At 41.9% G+C, this 26,698-nt stretch overlaps 2 long non-coding RNA genes across 3 annotated transcripts in view; one reads left to right on the top strand and one right to left on the bottom strand.

The window, feature by feature from the left end:
- Positions 1-26,698, bottom strand: part of LOC129137322 (uncharacterized) — a 323,240-nt gene that overhangs the window by 146,582 nt on the left and 149,960 nt on the right. The gene's annotated exons all lie outside the window — the stretch shown is intronic.
- On the top strand, positions 2,867-24,555 carry LOC107968813 (uncharacterized). 2 transcript variants are annotated; one of them, XR_010152319.1, is made up of 7 exons: positions 2,867-3,570; positions 4,854-5,278; positions 12,346-12,611; positions 16,462-16,568; positions 20,984-21,252; positions 23,288-23,376; positions 24,141-24,555. It is a non-coding gene; the product is annotated as an uncharacterized LOC107968813 (long non-coding RNA). The 2 variants fall into 2 exon arrangements; XR_001710275.3 differs by lacking the exon at positions 20,984-21,252 and having other exon boundaries at positions 2,924-3,570.

Raw genomic sequence — 26,698 nt, 5'->3', positions numbered from 1 at the left:
ACATTTGTGAGCCACCACGCCTGGCCAAAGAGTTAATTTTATAAAGTGTCTCTGAGTTCCATGTTCCATAAAGATACAACGTCATTCATGGAGTGCTCATAAGCATGCATCCTTATTCCTCATATCAGGGGACAGGGTACAGAAAAGCATCCCATGATAAAAGTGGACCATGTGGAAAGGAGGAGGGAAAGGGTGAAAAGAAAAAGAAGAGGTAAAGGAAGAGGAGGAAGAAAAAGAGGAGGCAGTGATGAGGAGGAAGAGGATGGTGATGATTATGGCAACAGCAGTGAAGGTGATGAAGCAGAAATAGTAAGAGAAGTAGATTATGTTGATTGGGGATGATGACGGAGGTAGTGGTGATGTATCAATTTTACATATCTTTTGCTATCAATCGTGGGTTAGCCTCTGATATCACAGAGCACTGAAGCAATAAACAAGGGACTTTAAAGGTCCATGAGTTTTTGGCAGGAAGCTCAAAAGCCTGGACACTTGAACTCAGCTAAAGACAACACAAAAAGTCCCTCCCAAAGTGGGAATTAATTCTGCAGATAGAACCCATTGCAGCCTGAGCCTGCTACGACCCCAAAAGACCACAAGCTATCACTCCAGCCTCCTTTTACCACAAGGTGCTCTCATTTGCAACAATGTAGTATTCCCTAAAACTTGTCTTTGTTAATCACATACCTCATGTATTACTCAGAACTATTTATTCAAAGCTATAGGTACTAATATACTAATGTGTTTTATCCAGTTTTCTCAGGTCACGAATTATAATTATTCCACCTAACACATACGGTACATCTAACTAATAATTATTATAACTAAAAACACCAATAATGGTTATAACTAACACATAGTAGCTGGGCAGGGCGGCTCACACCTGTAATCCCAGCACTTTGGGAGGCCAAGGTAGGAGGGTCACTTGAGCTCAGGAGTTCAAAACTAGCCTGGGCAATATGGCAAAACCCCGTCTCTACTAAAAATACAAAAAATTAGCTGGGTGTAGTGGCACGCGCCTGTAGTCCCAGCTATTCAGGCGGGGCTGAGGCGGAGGATCACTTGAGCCCGGGAGGTCAGGGCTGCAGTGAGCTATGATCACACACCTGCACTCCAGCCTGGGTGACAGAATGAGACCCTGTCTCAAAGAAAAAAAAATCATTATAACTAATATATAGTGAAGATTGACGGGGCACTATCTCATTTAACCCACATAACCTGTAAGGTAGTTACTGTTACTACCCTCATTTTACAGATTATGAAAATAAAGCTTTGAGAAGTTACACAATGCTACACAGCTAGAAAGTGGCATCGTCAGGATTTGAATCAAGTGTGCCTCTACATGGACCCAAAGGAAAAGTTGGTTTAGGCGGGACAGACTCAAAGGTGAAAAGACAGATTCTGTAAGTCAGGCATGCGAGCTGGGGGTAGGGGGGCAAGTGCAGTGGAGTCAGCTAAGGCCCAAAATTGTAGCAGACATGGTCCTGAGCATTACAGAGCATGAGGGCAAAGGGAGTTTTTCCCTCCCGCCTTGAAGGTTGGAGTCTTTAAGTCTGTTGAAATAAAGTGGCAAAAGACATCCACAGGAGAAAAATCATACAGATTTATTAATGTGCACAGGAGCATCACAGGAAGTAAGTACCCAATAATCCAATGAGGTTAGAAGGTTGTATACCCTTCTTCATAGGGGAGAGGAAAGTAGGGGATGTAGGCAATTTTAGATGGGTAGTAAATTATTTTTAAAGAGTAAAATGGGCCTGAAGAACAGACAATAGTTTATAAATTCTCATTGGAAAGTTAATGGTAAAAACAGACAATAGCTTATGACAAAGCCTGCCTAGGTGTGATGACATTCCTCAGTCTTTCTTCCTGTGATATGAGTTTAACCTTCCCTGGTTAATAAAATTGCAGGAAAGACATCAAAAGCAATTGTCTTCTTCTATGGAAGACCTGGTCTCTAGGTAGATGAGAGAACTTTAGAGAACAACCTCATCCACCCTTTTGCTGAACCCCAAGTGTCTTTACAATCAGCGAACCAAGGTGCCATATTTGGGGGTGATATTCACTAGGCTCCTTCAGTAGACAGCCCAGGGGGCAAGAATGTGTGGACACTGAGCCAATGAGATAAGATTTTATTCAACATTTCATGGGCAAAGCTGACCTCAAAGTATGAACAAAAATAAGCCGACAAGACACAAGTGAAAATATTGATTGGATCAGAAGATAGGAGGAACAAGATAACAAGGGGCTAGGATGGTAATTAGTTGTGGTGAGAGAAGGAATTGTGGGCGAGGTAGGGTAGCATTTTGATAAAAGCCCGAGATCCTGGCAACTAGCCCCACAGCTCATATAAGCAAGCCCAGGGAGGCTGCCCTAATCTACCTAATCTATGGAGACAGCTGTGAATCGCTGTTTTGAAATGGAATGCAAAGCTGGGCACAGTAGCTCACTCCTGTAATCCCAACACTTTTGGAGGCCAAGGCGGGCGGATCACTTGAGGTCAGGAGATTGAGACCTGCCTGGCCAGCATGGTGAAACCCCATCTCTACTAAAAATACAAAAGTTAGCTGGCCTTGGGGCAGGTGCCTGTAATCCCAGCAGAGGCTGAGGCAGGAGAATCACTGAAACCTGGGAGGTGGAGGTCGCAGTGAGCAGAGATCGTACCACTGCACTCCAGCCCCAGCGACAGAGACTCTGTCAAAAAAGAAAGAAAGAAAGAATGAATGAAAGGAAGAAAGAAAGAAAGAAAGAAAGAAAGGAAGGAAGGAAGGAAGGAAGGGAAGGAAGGGAGAGACAGACATGGAATGCAATCCATACAGATAAACAAGGCCACCCAGAAAGGTCACAAGGGCAAGGGATAAGTAACAATGAACATGGAATTTTGCCCATCCTTATGAACACCTGAATTCTATCCACTGATCCCTTTAGGGTCCATGAGCCCCAAGCGGAGATTCCATCTAAACCCCTGCTTTAGATGCGGGCACTGCAGAGCCACTCCAAGTCATTTGTTCCAAGACCATGTGTTAAAATAAGCCTATTTGTTGAGTGGCATGAGGTTAAAGTTAGTGTCTTATTTATGTTTGTGTCACTGGTACCCAACTAGCACATAGCATATGGTAGGGGCACAGTGAACATAGCAGGGATATACATGCAGTGTTCAAGATGCTGGCAGGGTGTGAACAGGGTACCAGAACGTGGGCTTTATGTAGGATTAGAGTTAGAAGCATTAGCAGCTGAAAAATGGCAGGAAAATGATGAAATCTACATGATGGAAAAAGGGGGTCAGAGATCTAAAGTCTAGATGAATGCAGAAAACAGAGCACTCAGGAATAAGCTTCTGCTCACCACTCCTGGAGAAGTGTGACATACATGCAAAATTCTGCACATCTGGGACTGAAGAAGTAGATCTTTCACCTTAAAATTACCCACTGATATCCACTGGGAGAGAGAACTCTCTCTGATTTGATGCTCAGCAAGAGTGACTCTCATCTCCAGGATTGCTGGTGGGAGGTCAAGTCTTCCTCCCCAGGATGCTGCACTTGGATGGACTTGAAAGAGTTCTGTTTGTTCCAAGTAAGTTCTCTCCATGCACCTGAAGCCACTGTGCCATAGCCTTCATGCAAATTATGCATATAAGCAAAGAGACTTCCCACAAAGGGTGTTGTTTCCCTTTCAGAGGCAGAAAGCACATTCTTTCCACACTCTGGTGGCCCCGGGCCCAGAAGGCACACTTCTTCACAGCGCCTTCCAACAGTGTGGGGAGCACTGAAGTGGTAATTACCTTAGAAAGTGGTTTTTCCCAGTATTCGGCTGCAGAAAAATAACACGCCGCCTCTCTTTCCGTGCATCTCATGGAATTACGTAAATAGACCCAAAGCAAACCAGTCTAAATGATTATAAGATGGATTTCTAAGTGGTACCTGTTACCAGGCACAAATACTAAAAAACATCCTGCTCTTTCTCAGCCACCAAGATGAAAGAATAGAGTTTTTAGTAAAGGATTCTCTCTAGTGGATAATTCCTTCTGGGTTATCCGGCTTTGTTGACTTGATAGAGACAACAGTCTCACCCGAGTATACAGGAGGGATGTCTTCCTGGAACTCTGGCCACATTTCATGAAACTAGATGAGGAAGAAACTAGATAGGGAGAATGTAAAAGTGACTCAACAAATGGAAGAAAGGTTCTCAAACTTTAGCACACATAAACTCACCTGGAAAGGTGTTCAAATACAGATTTCTGCACCCAGCTCTCAATGACTCCTAGGGCCCAGGAATTTTCAAGTTCCCAGCTGATTCTGATACTGGCGGTCCATAGACCACTCTTACTGTGTGGCTTTTGAGGATTGCCCCTCCCTGACATTTACCGGGACTGTCAAACTAGGGTGCCTGCCTACTCTACTAGAAGGGTAGGCCATGAGCCAAGCTGTTCAATCAGCAAACCCTATCTCACAAAACCCAAATTCCTCCAATAGTGGGCTTGAGGTCAATCAGAGCCCACGTAGATGTTGGCAAAGAGACACTCTTTCCTTCTTTCCAAGGTCCTTTGTGCCAAGGACTATGTAATTCTGAAGCTACAAGTGCCTTTCTTTGTAGCCCATTGAAAGGAGACTAACACAGAACCAATACAGAGAAAAGGAAAGAAGGAAGGAGAAAGGGAAGGAATGAGAAAGATCTGATGATTTTGTCCAAAGAAACCCTTGGAGCCAGTCACACCTAAACACTAGTAGACCCAGAACTTTGCTGGTGAGTCAAGAAATTCACCACCCTGCCCCCCACCTTTTTTAAATCTGAAACATTTTGAGTTGGTGTTTCTGCTTAGAACAGACAGATTCCTTATTGATACGCTTTCCTTTCAGCGTCTATAAAAACATCATGAACTTGAGATTTCTGACAAGGACATCAGCACTGGGTGAAAAGACGCACACATATCCTGACTCAAGGGCCTGTAATTCTATCCGTGACGTGGTTCTCCAAGTCCAGCTTTGTTCATCCCAGCTCATGTTCCACATAAGTTTGTCAGGCCCATGCTCCTTAGCCTTTGAGTTTCAGAATGGCTCTCCTAAAAGGAACACTCCTATTTGTCCAGGTTGCGATCTCATATTCACTCTGGGCCAGACCAACTACACAACTCCTTAATTCTTCAGTTGGCCGGGAGTGAGGTTCCAGGATGCCACAGCCCTGTGCTCTGAAGACAACAAGTTCATCTATTCAGATGGATCTGATTCACCTGACCTTAGGAGGAATACACTGAATTATTTTTCATGCTAGAGCATATTCCCAGGTAAAATACTTCTAATGTTACCTACACCTGCCAACCCTAGAACCAACTTCCAACATCAAAATAGGAGGGCCACCATGTTTCTGATACCCCAGGTCAGTGTTTTCTGGAAAGTTCCATCTGCTGCCTGTTATTACTTATGCTGAATATATTGCTAACCCTGCTGTTGCTCTCCAAACTGTAGCCCCTTAGTCTCAGCCCCTCTCTCGGACTCCTTTAGTGTAATTTCTCTGTATCTTACTCTGAAAATACTGTAACATCATCATCAGTGTTCCTTCACCTTCTCAAACTCCTTCCATCCTGTTCTTGCCTCTCTGCCCCAGTCAACTTCTTTCTTTTTTTTTTTTTAATTTATTTTATTTAAAGAAAAGATCTCACTCTGTCACCCAAGCTAGAGTACAATGGAGCAATCACTGTTCACTGCAACCTCCAACTCCTGGGCTCCAGCAATCCTCCCACCTCAGCTTCCCAAGGAGCTGAGACTACAGGTGTACATCACAATGCCAAGCTCATTGTTTAATTTTTTTTTTTTTAGAGACAGGGTCTTGCTATGTTGCCCAGTGTGTGCTCTCTGAAGTCAAACTCCCAGGGTTCAGTACCAGCTATACTTCTTATTTATTACTGAATCTCTTTGGGATTCAGTTTCTTCATCTGTAGAATAGAGATAATGATAATCATCATAGATATTTTATGCAGATTTTTGTGTGCTTGAAATGACAATCTAAATAAAACATTCAACACAGTTCTAGGCACATAAGAAGCATTCCGTACATGTTAGCCACTACTGTGGTATAGGAATATCAGAAAAATCTCACTTCCCTAATCAACTAGCCAAAAAGCAATGTCCGATTATCTATTTTATTTTATTTATTTATTTTTTAAGAGAAAGGATCTCACTCTGTCACCCAAGCTAGAGTACAGTGGCACAATCATGGCTCACTTTAGCCTCAAACTCCTGGGCTCAGGCAATTCTCCTGCTTCAGTCTCCCAAATTGCTGGGACTACAGGCGCACACCACCATGCCTGGCTAATATTTTAAGTTTTTAAAATTTTTTATAGAGACAGGGTCTCACTATGTTGCCCAGGCTGGTCTGGAACTCCTGGCTTTAAGTGATTTTCCTCTCTTGGCCTACCAAAGTGCTGGGATTAGAGGCATCTGCCACTGTGCCTAGCCTGTTCAATTATCAAACTTCACAAATTGTTGTCATCTTTAATTTAACATCAGAGTGTTGAAATTTTATCTTGTTCATTCTTTCAACTAAGATATGTAACTTCATGCCTGATACATTGCAGGTACTTCATAAATGTGTTAAATGAATGAATCAATAATAATAACAATCATTTAATGAGAACTTATTCTGTGCAAAGCACTTTACATATTTTATGTAATCATCAAAACAAACCTGCAAAGCCAGTGTCACTTTCCCTTTTGAAAGGTGAGGAAAATTAAGGATCAGAGAAGTTGAGTAACTTGCCCAAATGCAAACAGCTAGCAAATGGACAAACTTTTCCCACAGCCTCAGATTTTTCCAACTTCTTTTTGACTCATGAACCTCTCTCATAAACAAATATGCTATTGTAGGCCCGGGTGTGGTGACTCATGCCTGTAATCCCAGCACTTTGGGAGGCTGAGGAAGGTGGATCATTTGAGGTCAGGAGTTCGAGACCAGCCTGGCCAATGTGGTGAGACCCCGCCTCTATTAAAAATACAAAAAGAAATTCACCAGGCATAGTGTCACATGCCTGTAGTCCCAACTACTCAGGAGGCTGAGGCAGGAGAATCACTTGAACCCAGGAGATGGAGGTTGCAGTGAGCCGAGATCATACCATGGCACTCCAGCCTAGGCAACAGAGTGAGACTCCATCTCAAAAAATAAATAAATAAATAAACTATTGTAGGCCTTTAGGAATTTTTGAATCATTTCAGCATTGACAAAGAAGCGACTTTTAATAGAAGGTTCTATTATAGCGCTATATTATCGAATAGTATGCTGTAAAGATCATGTTACAATCTTTATAATATTAAGACAAATTTTGACTTGTCCCCATTTAACATGTGATGTAAAGCTGGCAGATTTAGTTTAAATTATTTATGAAAGAAAAATGTGTGAGTTTATTTCAGGAAGGAATTTTACTATGTTGCAAGACATTTAAAAAAGACAAAGCTCCTTTTATGAACCGATGTTTGGAGTTCTAAATTTTGTGCTGATTTTTTGTAACACATAATTGTTCTAAATGATAAGATGCAAGAAAACGTTCCAGATGATATTTGCAAGCACTTTTCTACAAATAACACATTGCAGGTGTGGATAGCCATTATTCTTAATAAATGAAAAGCCAAATTGGATATAATTGTCACTATATTTTCTATTTTTAACATTAGCGTTGAAGGATATTTCAGCATACCTTATAAGACTTTTTATCAGATAAATGCAACTTTCAAATCTGGTGAAGGTCAGTCTGAAGTAAATGTGCAGGTTGATTATCATATTTTTGTTCCTCATTAACTTGCTGCATTTCAATAGCACTGTTCTGTATACTTCCTGTTGTCAAATCTGGGTCTTATAGGTGTACACTAAATAATCTATACTGTGATGAAAACAGCCAAACTGTCTCAAAGTGACCCCAGAAGTTCATTCTGGATTGCCTTGGACAAAGAGATAACTAAGACCAGACACCTACCTACTCTAGGTGAGAACGAAGGGCCATGCCACAAGACCAACAGCATCTTCCCCAACCTTGGCAGAAAGGACTTATGACTTGGAGTCCCCAGGGTCTCCAAGTGCTGAGGGCTGGTATTGCCAGACAAACTCCTGTCAACAGCTGGAGCACCTTGTGTTCTGTTTATTCCCCCACTCACATGTCTGCCTACAGAAAGAGCAAGCAATAAGGGAATGGGTCCCTCCACTAGAATGTAAAGTCACACGGCATGTCTAGGACTTCCTGGCTCCATACCCTCTGCACAAGTTTTTTAAACTGGAAACAAAGTGTGCTTATTTTGCCATAAAATTAAAAGTGCCTCAGTTAAGCTTAGTCCCCAAAGATCTTCTGCAAAAGTCTGAAGTGGTGGGAAGAAGAAGAAATAACAGAACAAGACTTGGAGTTGTTCATGCATCTAAGACTTAAGTTTGGGCCAATGCAATAAGACATGAAACATGTTTGCAGACCTAAATATTAGAAAGGAAGTGACAAAATTATGATTATTTGTAAATTATTTATTTGCATACCTATGAAGTCTAAAGAACATTATAATTGATTTTTAAATGAACCAAAAGGATAGATGCAGGGTAAATATATAAAAATAAATCATATTCCCACTCACCACTTAAAAAGTATATATAAGGAAAAGAGAAATTCTATTCCCAACATAATTGAACCACAGCAAAAAAAAAAAGTTAATAAATTTTACCCCCCCAAAAAATGCTACTTATAAAACTATATTTCTTGTTATGTGTGTAAATAACCCTTATTAAATGTAGCTACAAATTATACCCCTGGATAAGAAGGCTAAAAATATTATAAAATGTAAATTTATAACAAAGTAAAGTGTAGAGACAATTTAATTATTATTCTTACAGCTCTCATAACAAAGGATACTCTCATTATCCTTGTTTTTCAGGGGATAAAACTGATGCTAAGAGATATTAAGTAAGTTGCCTAGAACAGTTAGTAGTAAAGGTTGGATTAAGTCAGACACCAGAGCATGTATATTTAAGAACTCTGCCATATTGCCTTCCAAATCCATGTCACATCCCCAGAAATGTCTTTCTTGGTGCAGAATTTCGTAAAAACTTTTAATCTTGGACAATATAAAAAAAAAGAAATGTAATGGGAGATCAACAACTACTTCCACCAGATGACTGAAATCTATTAGAGGCCCTCAATAATTAAAATAGCAGAGTACTAGCCAGGCACGGTGGCTCACGCCTGTAATCCCAGCACTTTGGGAGACCAAGGCAGGTGGATCACGAGGTCAAGAGATCAGTATCATCCTGGCCAACATGGTGAAACTCTGTCTCTACTAAAAATACAAAAATTAGCCAGGCATGGTGGTGCACACGTGTAGTCCCAGCTACTCAGGAGGCTGAGGGAGGAGAATCGCTTGAACCCAGGAGGCAGAGGTTGCAGTGAGCCGAGATCTTGCCACTGCACTCCAGCCTGGCAACAGAGTGAGACTCCACCTCAAAAAAAAAAAGTAGCATAGTAGTAGAGCATGAATGGAAGAGAGGCCCAATGATTGCCAAGATCTAGCTGACAGTCAGGGTGGTGGTGGCCAAACTGCACCATGGGGGGTGGTGGGGCATCCAGATTGACAGAGCAAAACCCATAGGAGGAACTCATTATGCAGATGGCCTGGCAGGGGAACCAAATTATGGTAAGGCCAAAGACAGTGGGCAGAAAAAGGTAGGCAGGAGAATTCAGCTCCTTGCCTCTGATGATACTGAATGAAAAGCTCATTTTGTCTGAAATGTCTTGGTCACAGGAATGGCTGAAGCAGCAGGAGCTAAAGCCAGTGGGATCCAGTGAGTGGGCTGGGTTGAAAGGGAAGATGAATATTCTGAGATCCACGAAAGAGTGGGAAAACGGGAATATGCTTGCCTGGAATGCAATACAAGCCAAAGAGGAGCCTTCTATGGGGAAGCTTTCTTTTGTCTCTGGTTGTCTATGTCCCTAAAGGGAAACAGCTTCATTTCCAATCACTACAATAAACTGAGATCCACCACGGCTTATCACAGGGTGAAAAGGAGGGATCATATTTCAACTTTGGGCTTTCTCTTCAAATAAGGTTAATAAACAGTCTTGGAAAGAAGCATATGGTGGAAAGGAAAATGTTTATGTTAAATTTTAAACTTGTTTCTTTGTGCTGGATATCTTCCCATTCTCCTGTAAATTCTCTCTCCCCTTCTCCACCCAGTCAGGACTGCTAAAGGCTAAGCTGTGTAGATGTCATTACCAGACCCCGAGACCAAGGCTGGGGCTAGGGTAGGGAGAGTGAGGCATTGAGGGTGGAACATTGAAGAAGGCTGTCATTCTCAGGGCTGTGCAAGTGCTCCATGCCCAGTCCTGACAGTGAGGGCCTCCTTAATTGTTGATCCCCGGATGTGTCACTCACCGTATCCTTATTGGTTCTATCAGTGGGGACTTCCTTCTGGTAGGAAGTCAGAGACAGGGTCAACTATGAAGTCAGGTTGATGTAGGGCAGGCAAGCCCCAAAACTGGAGCTTAGCCTGGGAAGATTCTTGGCTTTACTCAGGAAAGAATTCAAGAGCCAGCCAGTGGTAGAAGAAGACAGTTGTATGAAGGCAGCAGTGTTACAGCTCCGTTGACTGCTCCTGCAGAGCAGGGCTCCCCCATCCTAGACAGTGTGTGGAGAGCAGCAGCTCAGGGGCAGGTCTCCAGCCATATTAATACCCATTTTTAATTACATGCAAATTAAGAGATGGGTTATTTCAAAATTTCTAGAAACAGGGTGCCATGGAAAGGGGCAATAACTTTCAGGTGTTGCCACGGCAATGATAAACTGTCATGGCACTGGTGGGCGTATCTTATGGAGAGGTGGTGGTGGTGCCTCTTCCCTGTTTCAGCCAGTCTTAGTTCTGGTCCAGGATTGAGTTCTGCCTCCTACCTTAAGGTTATTTGTTTCCCTGGTTGGCTGCAGCTCCTGACACATCAGTGCTGCACCCAATGCCCTTGCCATACAAAGCTCTTACTTTAACTTGTCCCTTAGAGCCTGGAGGTGGTAACTGTTGTCTGCTACTAACCTAGATAATTACACTGTCTTCTGTGGTTCTTCTACACCCAAACATCTGTAAATAAGCCCTTTGTAAATAAACTTTCTTTGAATAATCTTCTTCTGAGTATGCCATCTTCTTTCCATAGAGACCCTGATAAATATATGTCCCTCATCCAGGCTCTGCCATTTGTAGAGTACTATGAATTAATATTTTATGAGCCCTGTAATTATCTTGTGAATAACCCAACTATATTGCATCATACATTTTTACATTAAATGCATTAATTATGTATATGGGCACATTTCTTTTTAAATACCACATTTTTGGGGCATGGCTGTTTTGGCCTCAAAAAAATTAAAAGTTGTCCTGGCCTTTCCTAATGCCCATTGAGACCATGATGTCGACAAAGCAGCAGTGATGGATAATGATTTAGAAAACAGGCTTAGAATTAGATAGACTTAGATGCAAATCCCAGCTCATCTTCTTCCTTGCTGTGTGACTTTGGACAAGTTGCTTGCTCCAGTGGGTGTAGAGACTGCAGCCGTTGACTCTTTTTTTTTTTTTTTTTTTTTTGGTCCTTCTAAAATTGGACTTTCTTTCTGAAAATATTTCCCATGCCAGGCTGGGCACGGTGGCTCACACCTGTAATCCCAGCACTTTGGGAGGCCGAGGCAGGCAGATCACGAGGTCAGGATATCAAGACCATCCTCGCCAACACAGTGAAACCCCGTCTCTATTAAAAATACAAAAAATTAGCCAGGCGTGGTGGCGTGCACCTGTAGTCCCAGCTATTTGGGGGACTGAGGCAGGAGAATTCCTTGAACCCTACAGGCGGTGGGTGCAGTGAGCGGAGATCATGCCACTGCACTCCAGACTGGGCAACAGAGTGAGACTCCATCTCAAAAAAAAAAATTTCCCATGCCAGTTTCCAGGCTCAACTCTTATTTGTGATGTGACCCCAATTGAGACACCAAGTCTTGTCTCTTTAAACTGAAGCTCTCAGCTCCTGGGAAAAATCACACAGATCTTCAGCTTCCATATTCGTTAGCTCACACCTTTCCTTGCCAACTGACAGCAAATTGTATGCACCTGAAGGGAGCAGAGTTGGAGACCGACTCCAAAGGGGCAAGATGTCTAAAACAACAAAACGTGAGTTATTTTTGCAATGTTTCTTTTTCAGGCCCTCCCACTCCCTGTAATATCTGGCTGAGGTGTGAATGGCTGACTCCAGCAGGTATCAGGAACAGATGGAACCAGCTAATTACGTCTCTTACATGTGAGTAGAGACAAAGCTGTTAATTACTAATTGTACACTTCTCCCATTTCCCACCCCAGGGCGCTGGGGCAGAGACCACGTCCTAAACCCAACTCAAATGTGGCCTGTGCTCTTGGCTGAAGAAAAGCATGGAAAGCAGTTGGGGACCTGCATCCCCAAGACTGTCAGCCCTTCTCCAGGGCTAGCAACAAGCAGAGTGTAGCAGTGAGAAGATGCTCTTGGCAGGCTCCAGATAGCTGTGCCCTCAGCCCAGGAGGACTCAGCCAATGAAGACTCAGCTAATGAAAGCTCAGCATGGAGGTGGCAAAGGGCTGCAGCCCCACCAGTAAGTGACATCTGGTAATTGTTTCCAGTGTGCTCCAGGGTCAACTTAGTTCCCCAGAACCCACGTGATCCTGAGGTCTCTAGGCTTCTATGCAGCTCCTGACTGGACACTGAAAAGCACTATAATGTGGAATCTTCCTCCATCTTCCAAGCCTTAAGATCATGTCTTGTGATGGTCACAGGATTTTAAGCTAATCAGCATCTCTTTTAGGAAAATATCCCTACCCCATTCCCAGTAGATGTGAGTTGACTGTGGTAGTGTGTGCCTATAGTCCAAGCTACTCGGGATCCTGAGGCAGGAGAATTGCTTGAATCCAGGAGGTGGAGGTTGCAGTGAGCCAAGATCACACCACTGCATTCCAGCCTGGGCAAGAGAGTGAGACTCCATCTCAAAAAAAAAAGCAGACTTACTTAGATACCAACAGGCATAATCAGAGAGATGGCCCAATCATATACTGCAATGTAACAGAATATTCCATTCCCATGGCCACAGTAATTGGTTTAGGGAAGGTCAGGTGACACTAATTTGGCCAATCTGAGGCACTCCCAAGACGAGTTAAAATTCTTTCCAGGCTGGAGTCTGATGGCGCCATCATAGCTCATTGCAGCCCAGATCTCCTGGGCTCAAGTGATCCAAGCAGCTAGGACTACAGATGCCTGCCACCACACTGGCTAATTTCTTACTTTTTTGTAAAGACAGGATGTCACTATGTTGCCCAGGCTGGTCTAGAACTCCTAGCCTCAAGCGATCCTCCTGCCTTGACCTCCCAAAGCTCTGGGATTACAGGCATGAGCCACCATGCTCGATCTGAAATTCTTGGGAAGGAAGCATTCTTCTTTTTTTTTTTTTTTTTTTGCGACAGAGTGTTGCTCTGTTGCCCAGGCTGAAGTGCAGAGGCATGATTTAGGCTCACCACAACCTCCACCTTTTGGGTTCAAGCAATTCTCATGCCTCAGCCTCCTGAGTAGCTGGGATAACAGGTACACACCACCATTCCCAGCTATTTTTTGTCTTTTAAGTAGAAACAGGGTTTTGCCATGTTGGCCAGGCTTGTCTCCAGCTCCTGGCCTCAAGCGATCCTCCCGCCTTAGCTTCCCAAAGTGCTGGGATTACAGGCATGAGCCACCATGCCCAGACTAAAATTCCTGGGAAAGATACATTATTTGGAATTGCTACACTAGGGATATTGTAAGCTACCAGTGGTCCCTACCTTTCTTTCTTCACAGGTATAGCATATGCTGTTGGTGCCCTGTGCCATATCCCCTTGGCTCACCTGAGCTTACCTACAGCTTTGATAGACAGTTTCCAGCCTCAAGCATTTGCATCTTTCCTCTCTGCCTGAAGGCTTTTGCTAGTACCCAGGACCCTTCTCTGCCACCTACAAGTAGGGGAGAGCTGATGCCCTCAGGTGATCTTCAGCCAGTGGGAAATGGAAAACCATAAATAAATTCCCTAGCATCCTTGCCCTTGGCTGAGACAATCCTGAGTATTCTCAACGTAGTCTCTAACAAGATCCCAGTGTGACCTGCCCATGGGGCCACCTGCTCCTCAGTACACTTTTTACTGGTTTTTCTCCCATCTGTCTTATCCTCTCCATTTCTTCACTTGTGCTTCCTGAGATCACCTCCTGTGTTAGTTTGGTCCTTCTGTTGAGATTAGACATGTGGGAAGTTTACTGGAGAAATACCTGTGAAGGCAAAAGGAGAGGGAGCTGGAGAAGGCGGGGAGAAACTCAGACTCCAATATGGGACTCACACTGCAGCAGAGAGAGGGAAGGAGGGATAATTGGGCAGGAAGAGACATAGACTGCAGCCTAATTCGAAGACAAGTTTGGCCAGGCCAGTGAGGGGTTCTCAAAGACACCTGTCAGAGGAGAACCACATCTTGTAGGAATGAGCCTCCCTTAGTGGCCTCACTGTGCTGTCATTAGCTGGGTACAGCCTGAGGGAAGTATGGCTTTGGTGTAAATGTGGTGTCCCAGAAGAGTAAGAGCAGGGCTATTAGTCAATCATGCCTCCTGCCACAGAACATCTGAGTGGTTCATTTTCACGACCACCATATCTCCCAAATAAAGTACTGTACCACAGGGTCTGCTTTTGGTGGTGATGGTGGTGGTCGGGGAACCCAAACTGAGATGATGAAAATCCCTGAAAATGAACCATATGTAAAAGAAAGCAAAGCCAAAGGCCATCGTTTGAGTACCTGGATCCAACCATTCCTGATGTCAGTAACCCACTGAATGTTACAGCTAAATAAGCCAATACAATTTCCTCTTGTTGTTTTTTGTTTGTTTGTTTTTCTTATTGTTGCTATATAATCTAGTTAGAGATGGATTTATGTCAATGAGAGCCAAAAGAGTCCAGACTAGCATAGACATCATAGCTATCCATTTTTACTAGTGTTGGCCTGAAATTCATTTTGCTTGCCTTGGAATTGTTAAGCCAACCATGGTGAAAATTGACTTCCCTTAGCCTTTGTTATAACCATCTTTGACCCTCTTCCTTCTCCCTGCCCAGAACAGCCAGTATGTCATCCAGATGGAACTCTTCAAATATGGTAGAACACATGTTTATCCATCCATGGCTGTACCCCTGACTCTAGATCACTGTTTCTCATGATTTATAAAATAAGTGCACAGGTGTTTTGCGGAATGCTGACATGAGCACATAGGTCCTCTCTGAGCCATATCAGGCAGCCAAGGAAAGGAATCAAGATGCCTGGAGACCAACATGACTGAGGACAGCAAGGCAGGGCGATGCAGCCCAGCCTCAGTGACTGGTTCTAGAAATACAGAAAAATGGGCCAGGTGTGGTGGCTCATGCCTATAATCCCAGCACTTTGGGAGGCCGAGGCAGGCAGATCACCTGAGGTCAGGAATTTGTGACCAGCCTGGCCAACATGGCAAAACCCCATGTCTACTAAAAATACAAAAATTAGCCGGGCGTGGTAGTGTGTGCCTGTAGTCCCAGCTACTTGGGAGGCTGAGGCAGGAGAATCGCTTGAACCAAGGAGGTGGAGGTTGCAGTGAGCCGAGATTGCACCACTGCACTCCAGCCTGGGCAAGAGAGTGAGACTCCATCTCAAAAAAAAAAAAAAAAAAAAAAAAAAAAAAAGAAATACAGATAAATTGGCAGACTTACTTAGAGACCAACAGGCATAATCACCCCAGAATCAGCGTAATCCTGAGGTCTCTAGGTACCAACTTGTGTGCAGCTCCTGATGGGACACTGAAAAGTGCTGTCATCTGGAATCTTCCTCCATCTTCCAAGTCTTAAGACCATGTCTTGTGATGGTCACAGAATTTTAAGCTAATCAGTATCTCTTTTAGGGAAACATCCCTGCCCCATTCCCAGTAGATGTGAGTTTCAGAAACATCAACTCTAAAAAAGGGGAGTTTCTTTAGTAAGGATTTTACACAGTGGTTAACAAAGGACATAACACAAGTGCCCCTTCTTTCTTCTTTTGTGTGTAACTTCCACACAGAAGCTGTCTCATTGGGTTAATATTACCCAAAAACAAATCCCATTTAACGGAGAACTCAATAATAATAAGGCTGCTCTCAGTAAATGGGTTCAGACTGCAAGAGGACCAGAAATGGAAAAAGGATAATTTTTTCTTTAGCTTGATGTGCACAAATACCATATGGCTATGAGGAATGAGTACATTCCTCCTAAAAGCCCAGCCAGAATGAGAAGACAGAAGCCACATGCACTTTGTACACAATGTCATTCTGCCTTGAGACATGTGCTTTCAAGTTTATGTCTGTCTTGGGAAAATAAGGATCACTTACTTTGAGCCGTAGTGATTAATTTTTGTGTCCAAATAAGTATTTGTTTGTCCTTTTGTACAGAACTCTTTGCCTCCAGGCGCTGTGGTGGTGAAGAACTGAAATACACAAACCTTGGGGCTTCCCCTTGTCCCTGAAACTGCAGAAGATGCTGGCTCGGGAGAACTCAGGTGAGAAAGCTGCTGCAGGAGCCAGAAACCTTGGCAAAGACTCTTTCTTTGCAAGTAAGAAAGCTGGTTGGGAAAGAGGACCAACTGTTCCTTCTAAATTCCCAGGGAGTGGAGGGTACGTGAGGCCCTGTGATTCATTGGCCAGGAGTATCTGCTCCAGCTGCCAGGCCAGAGTGATCAATCCAAAAGTGCTTCTGAAAATGAGGCCAGACCCACATTAATGAAGCCTGATTGCCTCAGAATTATTGTCGGATTAATTAGCAGCTTTGCCAGTAGCCCATGTGTTCAGGGTCAGTAACAATTTATGGTGAGTCACATTTAAGTAATTTCATTCAATTCAACCAGCATTTGCTGCACCTACTAAGCACAGAGTTTTAGGCAAACCTAATGTAAGAACAGGGTCTGAACTGGACTTCCAATGCCAAGGATTCTAGGCCTAGATCAGCCGTATACAAGTCATTTACCAGTAGGAAAAAAATCACTTTGTCTTTCTGGCCTCAGTTTCCCCATTTGTAAAAAAAAAAAAAAGGTGGGATGGAATTGACTCAATAGTTGGTCAGTTTTCTCCAATATCAATGAGGTAGGAGGTGGAGCTCTACTCCAGAGACAGGGCTTGGACACCAGATCAGATTGCGGAGTAGTTAAAAAAGGGCCAGGGTGAAAGCAGCTTTAAATCAGACACACCCACCAGTGTGTCATGTCAATTTACTGTTGGCATGGCAACACCTAGGCATTACTGCCCCTTTCCATGGCAATGACCCAATGACTCAAAAGTTAGTACCCTTTCCCTAGAAATTTCTGCATAAACTGCCTCTTAATCTTCATGCAATTAAAAGTGGGTATAAATATGACTGCAAAACTGTCCTGAGCTGCTACTCTCTGCCTATGAGGCAGCCCTGCTCTGCAGGAGCAGTCACGGAGCTATAACACTGCCTCTTCAATACAGCTGTTTTCTTCTACCTCTGGCTTGCCCTTGGATTCCTTCCTGGGCAAAGCCAAGAACCCTCACAGGCTCCACGTTGGGGCTTGCTTTTTGAGAGCTTGAAATGTAAAATTAGATAAGACACATACACACAAAAGGAAAATTCATTAATTCCATGAATGTGTTTATCCACAAATATTTACCGATCAGTTCCTACTAGGTTCCAGACACTATACAAAATAATGTAAGATAAGCTTACCTTCAAACACATACAGTCTACTGGGGAAGACCATGAACAAATGCACAGTTGGAGCATAGGCACAGAGCAGGGAGCTTTTGAATTAGAGGGAGGGTAGCAAAGTTGTGCCAGAGGAAGTAGCATTGTACTGAGAAATATAAAAGAGATGAAAGGCATCTCATCAAAGAGTATAGAATTTAATAAGACATAGAGTCATGATAAAAGTATGTTGGGGGAATGAAGGTGTATTCTGTGAGAATAATAACAAATGCAGCAGGAAAACTGCATTAGAGCTAGGTTATAGGAGAACATTTTTGTTTGGAATTAAATTCTGGAAGCCAAGTGAATCTACTGAAGGAATATGACATGACATGGTCAGATTTTGATTCTACGGTAGTCTAGAAGCAGAGAGGAAGATAAATTGTTGAGGGAAGATGTTAAAGACAAAGAAGCCCATCAGGAGGCTTCTACAATTATCTAGACAAGGGATGGTGCTGATCTCACCTAAGACAGTAAAGCTAGAGAGAATAAAGGTGATACAAGCAATGTTTCAATAGCAGATATTGTAATTCTTGGTGACTGATTAAATATGGGAGATCCATAGTGTTGAGTGTCCATATCAACTGCTAGATTTCATTTCTGGGTGTCTTGGGGAAAGGGGTGCCATTTACTAAATAGAGAATGTGCCAGGAGGAAGTGGTTTGGAAGGAGAGCCATGAAAAGAGGCCCAGCTCTCTCATGCTGTGTCAGAGTCACATAAGCTGATTGATATCCTAAGGCATAGGCCCAGTAAGAAGCTGGAGATGTGAAAATCATCAGCATAGGTGAGAACCTGAACCATGAATGGAATGGATATTGCCAGGAAGACTGGAAAGACTGAGACCAAAGTAGTATTGAACAGAGCCTGGGGGGTCTAAAGAACAGTCTAGGAAGAACAAGGAAGAACATGGAAGAGGGTTGGACAGAGAAGTAGGAAGCAATCCATACTAACTATATAATTATGGTTAGTATATTGGAGTATATCCCAGCATAGAGAGGATGAATGGATAGAGAGATAGTGAGATGGAGAGATAGAATTGATAGCTATATGGATGGAAGGATGGATGGAGAGGTAGGTGGATGGCTGGCTGGCTGGCTGGCTGGCTGGCTGGATTAGATAGATGATAGATAGATAGATAGATAGATAGATAGATAGATAGATAGATGTGATAGATACATGGATGGAAAGATGGATGAATTGGTAGATGATAGATAGATAGATAGATAGATAGATAGATAGATAGATAGATAGATAGATAGAATTGATAAGTAGATAGATGGAAGATGAATGGATAGGTGGATGGATAGAAAAAGATTATAAGAATTTAAGGGGTGAGCAATCAGGGGGTTAGATACCCCAGAAATGTCAAAAAGATAAGGATGGAAAATTGTCCATAGGATTTGGCTCCATGAAGTTCACTGCTGATCTCATCAAGAACAATCTCTGTGGAGTCAGGGAAGTCAGATTGCAGGGCATTCAACAAGCCCTTATTGCGAGAAATGTGGCAAGAAGTGTAGACTACTCTTTCAAGCAGCAAAAAGGGAAAATAGAGAAAATATAGGATGCTATCTCAGGAAGGTTAGGAAAGTTAGGGTTTTTTTCCACTATGGCAGAAACTTGAGCATGGTTTTAGATTTAGAAGAAAGAGCCAATAGAGGATACATTGAAGATAAAGGAGAGATGATCATTGACAAGAGGGTCTGGGATCCAAAACCCAGATTGCAGGATCCTTGTTATACAAGAGGAGTTACATTGCTTTCTCTGAAACAGAAAGGAAGAAAGAAAATTTAGACACAAATCATCTTAAAGGCATTAGCAGAAGAATGAGGTTAGTCTCTCCAACCCAAGAGATCTTGGTTTCCTTAGGGAAAAATCAGAAAATGGTAGACAGTGTGAAGCATGAGGTAAACTGTTGAAGTGGCCACTAGTGAGAATAGGAGCCCGAATTGCCAAGAGACAAGGACATGGATTCCTGGGAATTATGGAGGCTCCCACTGGGGTTTAAACCATGAACATAGTAAAGCTACTGCCCTCATGAAGGAATGGAGAACTCCAATGGTTGAGTCAACCAAGGATAAATAGGAACAGACATTTCCACCATTATCTTGGATTCTACCTCTGCTCTTTCCGCAATCCACCAAGCCCCGTAAACTTGCCAGAAGTTACATTGTGTCTTCAGTTATAATGTTTAAAACATGCTCTCACTTGACCCCAGGATTCTCATTAGCTGGGTTACCCTCTCCAACCTCATCAGCAGACAAGAAGCTTGGCAAAAACAAATTAAACTTTTAAAATTACCCAAGTAAAATATACTTTTGTAAAAAAAATGCATCTAAACAAAATAGTACAAGTAAAATCACCCATAATCTGAATAATCAGATAATTATAATTAGTATGTTGGAGTATATCCTGGCATAGAGAAGATAGATAGATAGATAGATAGATAGATAGATAGATAGATAGATAGATATAGATAGAAAGATAGATAGATAGATAGATATAATTGACAGATCGATGGGTAGATACATGGATGGATGGATGGATGGATTGATGGAGATAGATACATAGATAGATAGATATCATTGATGGATGGATAGATGATAGATAAAATTGATAAATAGATGGATGGAAAGATAAGTGGATACGTAGATTGGTGGATGGATGAATAGAAAGATAACTTAGAAATAATTGATAGATGAATGGATAGATACATGGATGGATGGATGGATGGATGGATGGATGGATATAGATAGATAATTGATGGATGGATGCATAGATAGATATAATTGATGGATAGAAAGATGATTGAATAGATAGGCAGATGGATGAATAGATGGATATATAGAAAGTGAAAGCACAAATGATGAAGCAAATGTGGCAAAATTTAATAGATGAATCTGAATAAAGAATATACAGGTGTCTTTGCACAATTTTTGTAATTTTTCTATATGACTAAAATAAATAAAAATTTTTAAATACTGAAAAAAGTGTGTTGCTTTCAATCTGTGAAATGAGCATGATACAAACTTTAGAAACCATTGTTCTATCTTGTAGAAAGTCTTTATTTTGGCATGTGAATGGCACTTTTCCTTGATATCTCACTGATACAGATTTTCTCCTACTTTTTAAATTTTTTTTGGCCATTTCAATTATATGAGCTCTTTTTAATTGTAAGTGAGGCCTGCCAGTTAGTAAAATTTGGTTTCTTTTCTAAGGATATGGATCATATGAAGACTTTCATTCCAAGAACGTCTTGACCTACTGTTGGCTTCTTGCCACAGATGAACAGAAAGACTTCCCTCTCCCCATTTTAAAGTATGCCTGGAGCAGTGGTTCACATCCATAATTGCAACACCTGGGAGGCTGAAGCAGGAGGATTGCTTGAGTCCAGGAGCTCGAGATCAGCCTGGGGAAACATAGCAAGACCCCATCTCTACAGAAAAAAAAATTAGCCAGGCGTGGTGGCACGCACCTTTAGTCTCAGGTACTCAGGAGGCTGAGGTGGGAGGATATTTTGAGCCCGTGAGTTTGTGGCTACTGTGAGCTATGATCATGCCACTGTACTCCAACCCTAGCCTAGGTGACAGAGCAAAACCCTATCTCTAAAAGCAAAGTAAAAATGAAAATAAAAAGTATGTGCCACTAATAGCCATTGATTAAGGAATAAATATTTTTGCCCAGCAGTACTTATTCTGAAACCTGTGAATGATCAAGCATTTCCTGGTGGTTTAAGTATGAAGCTCTGCCAGCCTCCCCAAGTATTCCATGACAACTCATCTTTCAAGACGCCTTTTTTTGTCCATTTCCCCAAAGTGATTTGGCAGAATCTGCAGTCATTTTGGAATGTCAAAATGCATTATTTGGATAGAAAATAAAACTATCTAGTTAGTGAACATTGTTTTCCCACACATTACTTTGGATGGACAAAGAGAGGTAAGGCCTTCCTTCTTGCCTTCCATTCATTCATCTATTTATTGAAACAAATACTTATTACGTGCCTGCACTGTGAAAAAGATTGTGCTGGGCACGCAGGATACAAAGAGGCTTGGTAATCTCCACCTTTGATGAACACAGGCTGGCAGATCAGTTTCCTACGAATGAGTGACAGGTGCACTGCAAGTTGAATCTCCTTAGCCATCAGGGCAGCCGGGAAAGTCTTGACTCGGGACAAGCCCCTCAGCTTGGTTATCTCAAACACAAGCAGTCTCATTCATTTATCCCAATGTGCTACACAAATTGTATCATTTTTCATGTACACTGTGACACAAAAAAGAACAGAAAACACTGGAGGAACCAGATCATTAGAAAAATAATAGGCCAGGCACAGTGGCTCACACCTGTGATCCCAGAACCTTGGGAGGCCAAGTTGGGAGGATCGCTTGAGCCCAAGAGTTCAAGACCAGCCTGGGCAACATAGTGAGACCCCGTCACTACAAAAAAAAATTTTAATGTTATTTTAAAAAAGGAAAAATATTCAATAAAAATTGAAAAAATAATGACAACTTTTATGAGTGGTTACATCATTGTTTCTGTTCTAAGCACATTGCACATATTACCTCATTTTCTCCTCATAACAACCCTATGAGGCATGCAACATTATTCTGATTTTGCAGATAAGGAAGCTGAGTCAAACAAAGCTTAAGTAACTTACCCAAGTTTGCACAGCTAGTAAATGACAGCCAGGATTCAAAGCCAGACTTTCTGGTTCCAGACATGTGCTTTTAATCACTGCATTATAACGCTTCTTGAAGATATAATCACCATGCATCATGATAAATTCTGTAACATACATATTCCTAAAGTGCTATGTGTGTACAGAGGAAAGAGTGATTATTTCTTCATGGGAGAAGTGAGGGAGACTTCACCATAAACAACCTAAGTACTGGCTGATAGGATACAATCCTGAACAATATGTACTGAAATTCAAAGCAATATTTTGGAACACAAAGAAGTAAAAGCATTTTCTTCTTTTTTTTTTTTTTTTTTTGAGACGGAGTCTTACTCTGTCACCCAGGCTGAAGTGCAGTGGCACCATCTCGGCTCACTGCAAGCTCCGCCTCCTGGATTCGCACCATTCTCCTGCCTCAGCCTCCCGAGTAGCTGAGACTACAGGTGCCCGCCACCATGCCCGGCTAATTTTTTGTATTTTTAGTAGAGATGGGGTTTCACCATGTTAGCCAGCATGGTATCGATCTCCTGACCTTGTGATCCTCCACCTCGGCCTCCCAAAGTGCTGGGATTACAGGCGTGAGCCAGTAAAAGCATTTTTTCTAATTAATGATCATTATGGCCTAATTGTAACCATAAGTAAGAGTAAGTGACATATAAATAACAGCATGTCCATAAAGATCTTGGGCTTTCAAGCCAGGCCCTACCAAATCAGGATTTCAAGCCAAGCCTTTCTTAAATAAAGGCCTGTGGTCCTGGTATTCAAATTGTATGCTTGTTTCAGTCTTTCATTTTGTGTATGTGTGTTGCTGACCTTTCCATGTGACATTTAGTCTGCCATTGATTTTTAGGTTCCTAGGACACAGGTTGATTGATTTTGCATTGGCTGATTTTCAAGAACTTACCAGAAATTTTGGTCAGGACTTGGCAAATTGAAAGGGTAAGGAATATTATGCCCCAACTTCTTATTGAACTAGCCTGTTCTTCACAGTCATAATAATTTCTCAAAACACATATTGGAATAAGGTACTCATTTGCTTAAATACCTCTAGTAGTGTCATGTAATTTGCAGGGAAAAGTTTGAGCTCAATTTTTTAGTTCAGTGTGAAAAGACTTTCCTAACACGAACACCGATTATCTTCCCAGTTTCATTTACCATCCTTTTCTCTGACAAATCCTAGTTTTCAGGCACACCGCATTCTCATCCCTCTCCCTGTATTATATGCTATATTCTTATAAGTTCCTATAACCATATATTATGTATTCTACTTTTGAGTGTCTTTCTCCTATATATACAGCCAGCTAACACCTATCTCCTATGCATACATCAATACAAAGTTCCAAAGACACCTCCTCAAAGAAGTCTTCCATGAGCCCCTTCACTCAGTCTTCAGTAAGTTTCTATTAAATTTTTCTCTGCGAATCCTTCCACAGTATTTCTATCTCTATATCTTTATCTGTATGTCTATATCTGAATATTTATCTCCGTGTGTGTGCATATATGTCTGGGTATATATATATACATATATATCTTAGTACAGTGTCTGAGAAAGCGTTAATCAATGTTTGTTGAATTAACACTTCTAAGAAAGTAGAAACACAGCAGGAAAAAAAGAAAATATTACTCAAATAAAAAAGGGGCTTGAGAACTGAGCATTTGGGGGGAAATAAAAACATAAACTAAGATTGAATATCGCCTGAAAGTTCACAGGGAGCTGCCCAGTTGAAAGAGGTTGTGGAAGGCAGAGAGGGGAAGACTCATTTTACCTTAATACAAGCCTCGGAAGAAGGAAAATTGCTTGGATGTTGGGGAGAAGGTGCAATTCTACTAATAAAGTGAAAGAAATTTGGCTTTGAAACAAGAGATCCAGAGTGCAAAAAAGAGTTAAAATATTTATAAGGATAAAAGCAAATGTTACATTATACACTAACCAACGGGCCATGCAGTCTTTGAGTAAATCTCCGGAGTGAAGCTTTTGAAGTTCTCTCTGAAGAGATGGAGTGTGTGCAGCTATAAGTTGATGCACAATCTCTCTCCCCAACAAAACTGAAAACCTTCCTCTATCATTGTTCATATTTGTCCTTGCTGTCTCCAGGAAAGCCTTTTTCTGCTGTGCTTAAAAAAAATAAAGAAAGAAAGAACAGAAAGAAATAGGAAAGAGAAATCCTATTTAACCAACTTTCAGAGGTTATCTCCTGATAATTGAGCTTGGAACGAGGCAAGCTGCCTCTTCTTTGCCAAGGTCATGGGTGACTCTTGGCTGGATATCAAGCAAGGGGGCAGGAGTGCAATGCAAGGTAAGTGGCTTTCCTCAATCATGGCTGCTTCCGAACCATTTTAAAGAGGACTGCTTTCCTTGTGGAATGCTTAATAATCTTCACAGCCAAAGGGATGACAGCTAAGATTACAAACTCAAAAAAGAATCTAAGAAAAACCAGCCTGCCCTAGCCCTAGCGATTCTGTAGCCATTAATTGTACAGACACCACCTGGGGAAGGTTGATACTTGATATAACTAAAAGAGAAAAGCAGGTACAAAAGCCATTTTTTTGCAGGGCTAGAGACATGTAAATTAGGCAGATCTGGGGTCGAATTGCAAAAGAACCCGCCCAATGATCCTGTGCCTTCCATACAGCCTAGCCCTCATCCCCCATTCACAGATGGGTTAGCATGAAAAGAAGGAACGTAATATTCTTTCAACGGTTACAATATTCCAAGGACTTTTACATGTTTTATTTTGCTTCATTCTCACAATAACCCTATCAGATGGACATGATTATCTTCATTTTCTAGTTGAAAAAATTGGTCTCAGAAAAGTGAACCTGCTCAATGTCATGTGACAAGGAAAGAGAGGGTCTGGATTTGAACACAGGCCTCCTCATTTAAGAAATATTTCTTATCTCTCTGTATTATACTATCTAGATCCTGTGTTAGATAATGGAGACACAAAAGCAAAAAGATAGCATTTTAAAGCTACAGGGAACATAACAGTCCAGAAGAGAAACAGGCACACAGAGAATTACATTACGATGTAGTATATTGAGTTAAAATTGAGGTCAGTACCTAAGTACAGAGGGCGGGCCTGTCTTCCAAGGGTGGGATTCTGAAACGGTGCCAAAATAAGATATCTCCACCTTGCCATTAAGTTCTAACCTAACTCTTGGATCTTTCAATCAAGTATATGCAAATACAGAAGAAAATGAGCACCAGTTAACATTTATTGAGCACTTGCCATGAGCAGACCCAGATGCAAAGGACCTGAGACACAAACAATTTGGGGCATTACTGAAATCCACCCACTGCCAGGATAATTACAGGACCTTTATAAGGAGTATATACTTTAATGCATGGGGGAAAAAAGTTAATCATAGCTCCTGGTACATAGTAAAGACTCAATAAATGTAATTTGTCATGCTGTTTTTGTTGGAGGGTGAGAAACATTGCTCCGATTTCCATAAATGAGAGAGGGTTTCTGTTCCACTTTACAAATGTAAACAGTTTGAGGAAAATGATTTCCTTCTCTTTCAACACCCCTTGCTCACTCCTTCCTTTGGAAGGAGAAGTGTTCTTTGTTTGTTTGCTTGTTGTTGTTTTTTGGCTTTTTATTTTTATTTTTATTTTTGTTTTTGAGACAGGGTCTTACTCCATCACCCAGGCTGAAATGCAGTGACATGATCTTGTCTCACTGCAATTTCCACCTCCCGGGTCAAGCGATTCTCCACCTCAGTCTCCCAGATAGCTGGGACTACAAGTGCACACCCCTACACCCAGCTAATTTTTTCAATTTTTTTTAGGGATGGGGTTTTGCCACGTTGCCCAGGCTGGTCTCAAACTCCTGGGCTCAAGTGATCCACCTGCCTTGGCCTCCCAAAGTGCTAAGATTACAGACATGAGCCACCGTGCCTGGCCAGGAGAAGTTGTTTATCTGGTTGGTGCTTCTCATTTCTCTAATGCAGGAGTTTTCAATGTCATGATCTGAAAAGGGAGATTATAATCCCTGCTTTTCTCATAGGTTTGTTGAAATAATTTATGAAAGCACATTGTGTCACTCATGACACAAAGTGAAGTGTTACTCCATTAAGCAGCATGGCATAATAATTCCTACGAACAAGATGAGTGCTTCCTACATACAAGAACTTTAATGCATCATTTTATATTATCCTCCTGATCATCCTGGCTAAAATGTGTCTCCTTTTTACATAGGAAGTGATTGAGCCCCAGAGGTGCTGAGCAACTCATTCAAGGTCACACAGGTGGCAAATG

This window comes from Pan troglodytes, chromosome 18 (assembly GCF_028858775.2).
Source record: "Pan troglodytes isolate AG18354 chromosome 18, NHGRI_mPanTro3-v2.0_pri, whole genome shotgun sequence".
Classification (NCBI taxonomy): domain Eukaryota; kingdom Metazoa; phylum Chordata; class Mammalia; order Primates; family Hominidae; genus Pan; species Pan troglodytes.
Note: the sequence above shows the minus strand (reverse complement) of the source record. Positions and strands in the feature narration are given on the sequence as shown.